The sequence below is a fragment of the Ostrea edulis genome, chromosome 2 (assembly GCF_947568905.1).
Source record: "Ostrea edulis chromosome 2, xbOstEdul1.1, whole genome shotgun sequence".
Classification (NCBI taxonomy): Eukaryota; Metazoa; Mollusca; class Bivalvia; order Ostreida; family Ostreidae; genus Ostrea; species Ostrea edulis.
In genome coordinates, this window is record NC_079165.1 from 31,075,028 (window position 1) to 31,083,966 (window position 8,939).

Below are 8,939 nucleotides of genomic sequence, written 5' to 3' on the forward strand. Positions count from 1 at the left end.
TATCAAAATTGTAAATTTCATGATCACAGGGGTAGCGGTTTTGGTACCAGGGTGGGGCCAAACTGGTGATAGTGATTAAATGTGTTTAAACAATTGAACAATTTTATCTTCTTGATAGCTACTTTTCATTCCTTCTCAAGGCATGAATCATGTTTACGATATAAATTGTAGATTTGAGGACTCCTGCATCCACAGGGCCTTGGGGACGGGCAAAAACTTCCAAAAATTGAATAATTTTCAAAAATATTTTCTACAACCGCACATCTGTAAGAAAAACTAAATATATAGTCATGTAGAGCTCAATTCCTCCCTTTCCTGAAGGCTGGACTTTACACAAGAGGCTTACAATAAACGGATTTTTGTTGGTAGAAATTGTTTCTTAGATAAGATTTTCACAAAATTAGCGCATTTCAAGAAATATCAACCCTGTATCTGTAGACCTTGATTTTCACAATTTGACAGAGCTCAGGAGTAAGTGTTGCTTATAAAGCGAAGTTTTGGTCTTGTCCCTAAAAGTACGGTGACCTGTAAATCCGGAACGTGCTAATTTTACACAAAAAGGGTACAATTGAAACTAATTAAAATCGGTTGTGTAGGTTCAGAGATACTGAATAAGTGAAAATGTTTATGAACGACGAACTCAAACGGAAAGGGGTATCAATGCGCAACATACATGATATTAAAGATGAACACAAAAATCAAAGTGATTATCACAAAAGATTTTATCTATTAATAGAAAACAAATATATGATAAAGGAGTGTCTGAAATATTAACCAAACAATATACATTACAACAGGTGTGTATACAAAAAAAAATTAAGAAATACAGAGATGCAATAAATGAGATATATCTATACTAAACACAACTTCATGAATTGTTAAGTACTTTAGGTAGGAATGACATCACGTCCGAATGTAAGATCCAATTCATCTTTCAACATTTTTGCTTTTCTCTTGATTGTGTGAGGGACGCTGGTTCGTTTTGCGATGTAATACTTCATCTTTTTATAGTAACCTTCTGCCATTTTAAATTCCTTCCGTTTTGTTTGAAATTCGGTAATTTTTTTGTCCAAATCGTCTTCCATCAAAAGCCAGTACAGACGTAGTGGAACTGGTTGGATGCTTGGATCGCTGATACCATTCGGACGAAGTGAGCGCAGGGTTTCTTTCTCCATCTGACGAACATGACTTAGTTTTGTGTTCATGTTATATTTTCTACATACGTCCTTCATTGCGATATCATTCATCTTCTTGATGACTCTTTTCGCATCTTCTCTGATAGGACCATCGGGATGTCTTTCGTAATTTATAAATCTCCCTTTTGATCTCCAACTCAAAACAAAACTGTCTCCTTCACTGTCAAGCTTTTCTAAAAGTTCGTTCAGCTCTTTCCGGATAATTTATGTTTTTAAGCGATTTATCAGCGGTGACATGGCAGAAGCATCTCTGAAGTGTATTCTTTTCAGAGCACGGATTTCATCTCCGTCATCTTCGAAGTCATTTATGCTAATGTTTGTGGAGCACGTGACATTTATGTTAGCCACGATCTCCTTTGCGATCCCTTCAACTCTTTCGATTCTTTGCAACTTTACTTTTGGGTTAATTAAGAAAAAAATCTCTTCATGAACTCTGTCGTGGAATTTCGTCAGTAAATTATTTTCTTGTAGATACCTTCAAATTAAGTTTTATTTCATGACTGCCAAAACATTTTCGATTATCATTTAAAGTTTCAATGTAATGAAAAGCCGGGTAAGACAAAACTTTTAAAATTCATACTTTTTCTGGTTTTCATAGACTTCCGGCAGGATTGCTCTAACATCGCCAGCTGCATACAATATCATCTCCTCCGTCATTGGTCGTTTTCCCCATAGATCACCTGTCATTTTCATCCATTCAGTCTAAAAGAAGATTATATATATATATATATATATATATATATATAGAGAGAGAGAGAGAGAGAGAGAGAGAGAGAGAGAGAGAGAGATTCACTATTATATGGATACCCTCTTCCGCCCCTGCCCGGGGTTGAACTCGCGACCTGCGAAACCAAATCTCCTTGCAGTGTACAACCAGCGTGCTAGGACCGCTCGACCTTCTAGGCATATATACTATATATACACACTTATGTTGTTTAAAAGTGTTTGTTAAGTATCCATTACTTATTAGAGTATAGCAAAGAAAGTGAACAATTTGTAATGAATTCACTTGATCCGCTTGCTTACTAGGCTAAAAATAACATTGGGGATCACGTTTTGATGACCGGTGGCAACGAATAATCATGAAACTACTTTAGCCAATCGGACCACCGCTAACCTTTTTAAGGTTTCGATTTCAAATCATATAGGAATTTCCACTCTATGCAATCAACCACATACACATATATTCCCGCTATCTTATGTTCGCAGTAGCTTAGTGGGTACGGCGCTGGCTTTGCAACCGGAAGGCGGCATTAGAAGAAAGTCGCAGGTCTTTTGGATATGATCTTCAAAAAACAGGTTCCGTTTTATAGCAGGCGTTGCATGATAAAGATCCCTTAATGCTACGGCCTTTAGCACCATGAATAGGTCATTTCTGACGCTGCTCCTAAAGTTGATGATGTGTGTATATATGAGTGAAACATTCTTGCATGGGACGTAACATGAAACACAAACAACCATCAACACGTTATTGTTTTTATAAATCTGCTATTCATTTACCGTACATGTAAGGATGCAGTAAGAATGGTGCGACTGTACGGGTGGCCGTGCAGTAAGTGTTTTAAGTGAGCGAATCAAAGGACCTTTAATTTTCATTAGATTGGAACAATTACGTATAAAGTATGTACATTGATACAGGTGACATAGTTATACCTGTAAATCTTCTTTGTGTTCCGACACGCCTTTCTTCCCTGAATATTTCTCACAAATGACACCCAATTTAAGAAGAGGCGCCAACTTACGTCCTTGGTGTTCTTGGATCACAAGATTTGCGACCTGTTCGGGAATTGACATTAAAGAATTTTAGAAATATTAGATGCAGCAGAGATGTCAATTTTCGAATACGGTCGCCAATTTTGCCTATTTTATGTAATACATATTTTAAAATATGTATTTATTTTGTTCCTCTCTGCATGTCACAGGCTACAGCGTTATGCCATGAATGAGTCAACTCTCGGGTTTTATGGTATATAATATATTATTTCATTGACATTAAAAATCATTCGAAAGTAGATTTTGCTATCATTATCATGATATCTAAAGCATTGATTACATTCTATTAATGATTTTTTTTTTAAAACTTTGACCTACAAGTGCAGAAATATGGACACTGGAACTTTAACATCAACTTGGATCGTGCAAGTTGTCAGAACTTGTTTCCAGTCCTTTTGTATATTGTCTCTATAAGCATTAAAATATGTTAAATTAAACTTTTAGCACTCCATTTCCTTATATGATCCTTTGTAAGAGTGGAACGAAAACCTTGGATGTGATGTTCAGTCATGTAATATGAATGGTTGTTCAAGTGAAAAATTAAGACACCGAGACCAGAAACTGCAGATATTTGTGTTGAAGTTATTATAAATTTACCCTAGATAATTTATGAAAATGATTTAGAAAAGTGATTGTTTTCAATGAATTATAATTCAAGGGGGGTCGCTTAAGGCCACAACAGAGGCCAAAGTTTTATAAAGGAATGCATGCATACATGTATATGAAAAACAAGGAATAAACTGCAATTTGTCAGATATATGTAATATTGAATTTAATAAAAACTTAACAAGAAGAACGAGGCTATAATACAAAGGTGAAAATAACGAACAGCGTCCAATCTCATCACTCCTATAAGCAATACAAAACAGAGAATTGGGCAAACACGGACCCCTGGATATACCAGCGGTGTCTATGAGGACTAAACATCCCCTGTCGACCGGTCACACCCGCCGTTAGCCCTATATCTCGACCAGGTAAACGGAGTAATCCGCAGTCAGAAACGGACTAACACGTCAGGGTATGAAACACGTCGGACAACATTTGACCCAACGGCAGGTTGTATTGGCAAACTATAGATCGATTTTACGACCATAGAATTTACGAAATGCTGATTTGAAACGAGACTATTGACACCCCTTCTGAATATGACAACATTATCCTGCAGTGTAAATTTAGATTGTTTAGATTATGGCAACTGGGGTCAAGAATGGGCTATAATAGCCAGTTATATACATATGATATACATGTATTTGGAAAAAAATTGTAGAAAACTATCTAAAACATCTCAAAATATATAACTATTATCCAAATCAATCAGGAATCGTTGTCTTATAGTTTAGAGAAATTAAAACCAAGACTCCTGAGTGAAATTATGAATCAACCATAATAAGCTATTAATCTGCAAGCGTCCTCACGTAGTATGCATTTCATTTTGTTCAAAGCGATCTCTCCCCAAAGGGTTCCAATAATGGATAGAATAATTTGTTGAATTTTAAACCTCGTTGGGGTGTATGCCTACGGTTGAGGTTCAAAGATTTTCTTTTTGATTCTACTGAAAGGGTTCCAACGCCTGAGCATGCAGGTTTTCACATTTCTATGAGCGCCCTTTGAGGAAGACTTTTAAAAAAAAAATTACCACACACACACACACACACACACACACACACACACACACACACACACATATAATATACAAAGCACTAAAATTACCAACGACATGAATAACCAGATTGTTCGTGTCGTTGGTCATTTTAGTGCTTTGTATAATTTTTTGTATTTGACCTTGTATCCATGTTGTGGATCCGACACTTTTAGGTATCGGGTGTTGTTGGAACTTAGTGCTTATATATATATATATATATATATATATATATATATACACACACATGTATACCTAATATGGTTATTATTACCGGACTTTTCTCATTTTAAAGTAAACGATTACATGCAAGTGAGAAATTGTTACCTGTGTATCGAAAACATTTTGAAGGGTGACATTGAACTGATAGTACAGCGCCGCACTGTCATTTGCACACGACTGGATCACCTGAAATAACATCGAATGACAACAGAAAATTATCATTACACATATAAAATCATTTAACCCAGTAGGGATTAGTAAAACATTTCACGCTGAAATTGCAGCAAATATATATAATATTGTTTTAAAACCTGAACATTACCTTGACAACATTATTTGATTCCAGAATTTCTCCCAATTTGCCCCTTTTCAGTAGGTCTTTATTATGTTGAATGTCGAACAAATAGACCTCCCCGGAATAGGTACCCACTTGTACCAGTGTCAGAGGACCGTCAACGCCCAGCGATATCCCCTCGCAATCCACAGACAGAACCTTTTCACGTGAAAGGATGTCAATAATCTGACTGGAACGCTCAATATCCTCTATCACTTCCGGTAAATGCTTTTCTGATACTGTGTAAGAAACATTTCAAAAACATCAGAACAGTGAAAACATTATTATTATTTTTATTTATTAATTTATTTTTTTAAAGAAATTTTGAATACTTGATGTGGTTGATGCAAAGCACATCGTTGGAATGACATCATGTTTTTTCTGTTTGGTTTGATTTAGATGTGAATGAAAAGAACAGAAGGAATACTATTAAAAATAAAGGTTTATCTACATTTACATTACACCAGAACTTTTTATTCATATTTTGCAAAATATCTTTAATATACATGTTCATGTACTACCCCAAATTTCTTCTTTTCAAGAAAAAAAGGAGACGCTATTTACGTCTAACATTTATATAATTTACGTTTAAAGGACAGTAATTTGTATTTGCTCTATTGGCTATAATATATGAGATCTAATAAATAATCATGGACTTCCATCCGAGGGATTATCACTGTGCCAACCAGAAACAAAGAGCTAAGAACACGCACGGGAATGTTCACTGGGTACAAATACATCCCCATTTAGAGCCCACAACCAAAAGTCTGCGTTCATGTGCATCTTTAGTAAATCTTAAGATTAAATATGTAATGCATGCAATGTCAAAACTACTACATTTATACGTAGTATATAGATACATGTATAGGGCTCACGGCGGGTGTGGCCGGTCGACAGGGAATGCTTACTCCTCCTAGGCACCTGATCCCACCTCTGGTGTGTCCAGGGTTCTGTGTTTGCCCTACTCTTTATTTTGTATTGCTTATAGGAGTTGTGAGATTAATCACTGTTGGTTATCTTCGCCTTTTTAATGTATTCGATCAGTGAATACTATCTATTCAAGATATATTACTGGATTCAGGTACTCTTCACATAACTGCTCTGAAAAAATATAGTTCCATTCATGATCAGCAGATACAGGATTACAACAAATGTATAGAATATCGATGTGTATGTAATACGTGGGAGAAAACAAAATTAAAGTCAAATGTTTTTAAGAAAAATCACTTTTCCCCCAGAAATGTATATAAGAAGTGTTCATATTCCTATGCTAGCTGCCTCCTCAGTCTTTTCACGAAATATAGGTCATTCTTCGATTGAAAATTTTTTCACGATTGATTATACTATTGCAACAATTATATTACTTTGATGAATATTGTTCGTTAATTATCATACAATTTCTTCTGAGAGAGAATGTTAATCATTAATTTATGTGGGGTTTTCCCGTTGTTTAATGACGGAATTCGTATATAACACTCAACACCTGGATTCGGACCACAATTAAAAGGTGAAGGTCACCAGTCTGAAGATATTTGCAATGTTTTCACTGTGACATATACATGTCTATTTATTTTTTTAAGGGTTTATTTGCTGTTAAGGTTATACCATACACAAAATTTGGAGAAAGTGTAGATTACATCAATCCTTCTTGTTTTTGCCATTCTAAAGTTCACATTAATTTGTTACATGGTAAAAATTAGAGTACAATTGTATTTATTCCGAGAGATTTCAATTTTTTCATGTCTTTGCTTTGAATTTCCATACAGATATAAAAGGAAAAAATTGGGAAGAATGATGAAATAAGACTGGTTTGATAGGGAAATTTTGTGATAAAAATGATCATTTTAAGCAAAAATTAAGCCTGCACAAAGTATGTGACCCAATAAGTTGTATTAATAGGTATACGCATTCTCATGTAGTATTTTTAAAGCTATACTTTTCTGCTGTATTTTAATAAATTTGCTAATCTCCAACTTCCTTGATTTCCTTCTTTATCATTCGACAAAAAAGCATAAATATCTTTGTACCGTATTTGTGACATCTATCCATTTTTTCATATGTCTTGCAAGCACCGGTGTGTGCACTGTTTGCTAGTGACAAAAGACTGGTGACGGTATTTGCTACGGACATGAAGGACTATACACCAGTTTCATAACAGGTGCATTCTTTTCTTAGAGATCAGCTGAGCATAGTGAAAATTCAAGTAAATTAAAAGTCGAATATCTTGGATATGGGGTAACCCATATCTATTCTTGTATACAGCTGTTATAGACGTTCATTCGCTTAAGTGAACAGTGCATGTGTGAATTTCTAATACGCGAGGAATTTATTATCGCGTAATTTCGCGAGAAACATCACTCGTGAAATATTCGGTTTTATTTTTATAGTGCTAAAACACACGTAAAAACTCTTTATCAACAGAGCACTCGTGAATTTATATTCTCGCGATTTGACGTCCACGAGTCATTTCGCGATATAAAGTACTGGCGTAAAATAAAGAATCTCCAGTATCTATTCCCTGTGTGTACGATAAAAATTATTAAGCAATCCCTCCAACAAAGAATTCGACATATGCTGAGATCTGTATTTGTTTGGCAGGTATAAAAACGTCATCTGAGATTTAATTACAGAGATATTGATTTTGTGATCATTTAACCATGCAGCTCTAAATAGCTACGTTTCTTATATGAATTTCTGATAAAAGCGAAATAAATATCCTTCAATTCACCTGGAAAAAAAAACTGAACCCCTTTTCTTTTCCTCTCGATCAGTATACCTGTACACACTGTAATTACTAGTTGGTTAAAAAGCTCTACAGAGCCTGTGTTGACTTGTTGATTGTATATAGTACCGACTTTAAATTAAAAAAATTACTTACTTACTCACAGTTGTAGAATCGATGAGTTGATTGAAACGAAAGAAACGTTTTCCGTAAAATGAAACTTGCCCTGCGAAAGTATTTATGCGCATGCGCGGAGAGCAGCTCTGCATTGACCTTTTTTAAACATAAATAATATATTAATGTTCTATTTTATTTCATTTCTACTTTCTTTTTATTTTCCAGGTAATGTAGCTATAGAATAACTAGGTAACTGTACACCTTCATTAAAAAAACCCACATGAATTACACCACATAGTCGCTCCGGCATCGGTATCCCGGTGCATCAATAAACGAAAAATTGCTTATCAAAAGCAAAAGGTAAATGTATCCTTAAAAAGTTTAAAACTTCATTTATTTTACAATACATCTCATATTGGCGTTTAGGGTCATATTTGATGTGGAAAGATATACTTTAGCTTTAAGGGTTTCATTTGGTAAATAAGAATGTGGTACCTGATTTCTCGTTTTCTTCTGTTGTACGATTTCCATAGTCTTGGCAACCTTCGTGTACCGTTTTCGCTTTTTTATGCGTATCGTCCGTTGAATGGATCTTTCTTTTAGGAGGCATGATGTTGTTCCTGTACAAGATATATTGTTATAGATCCTGTATGGTGAGAACGTCGATTGACTCGGTTTTTATCAGATAGGTATTTAATGATATTCAGAGGTAAGGAGCCAACGTTCGTTCATTGGCTGTTATAAGCTGCCAGGTACATGTACGAGAGCTTAATGCATACAAAATTGTTTAATTATAATGATAGAGTAGTGATGATAACCACATAGAACGCTACGTAAAAAATTAAAGAAATAAACTGAAATAAGATACCAAGAACCAAATCAAAAATAAAAACCTTAAATTGAAATACCAGATTTCAAAGTACATGATCGTGTAAT

General features: G+C 34.9%; 1 pseudogene; it reads right to left on the reverse strand.

Moving 5' to 3' along the window:
* Positions 1 to 703: 703 nt before the first annotated feature.
* On the reverse strand, positions 704 to 8,719 carry LOC125682404 (uncharacterized; annotated as a pseudogene).
* Between the last annotated feature and the right edge of the window lie 220 nt (positions 8,720 to 8,939).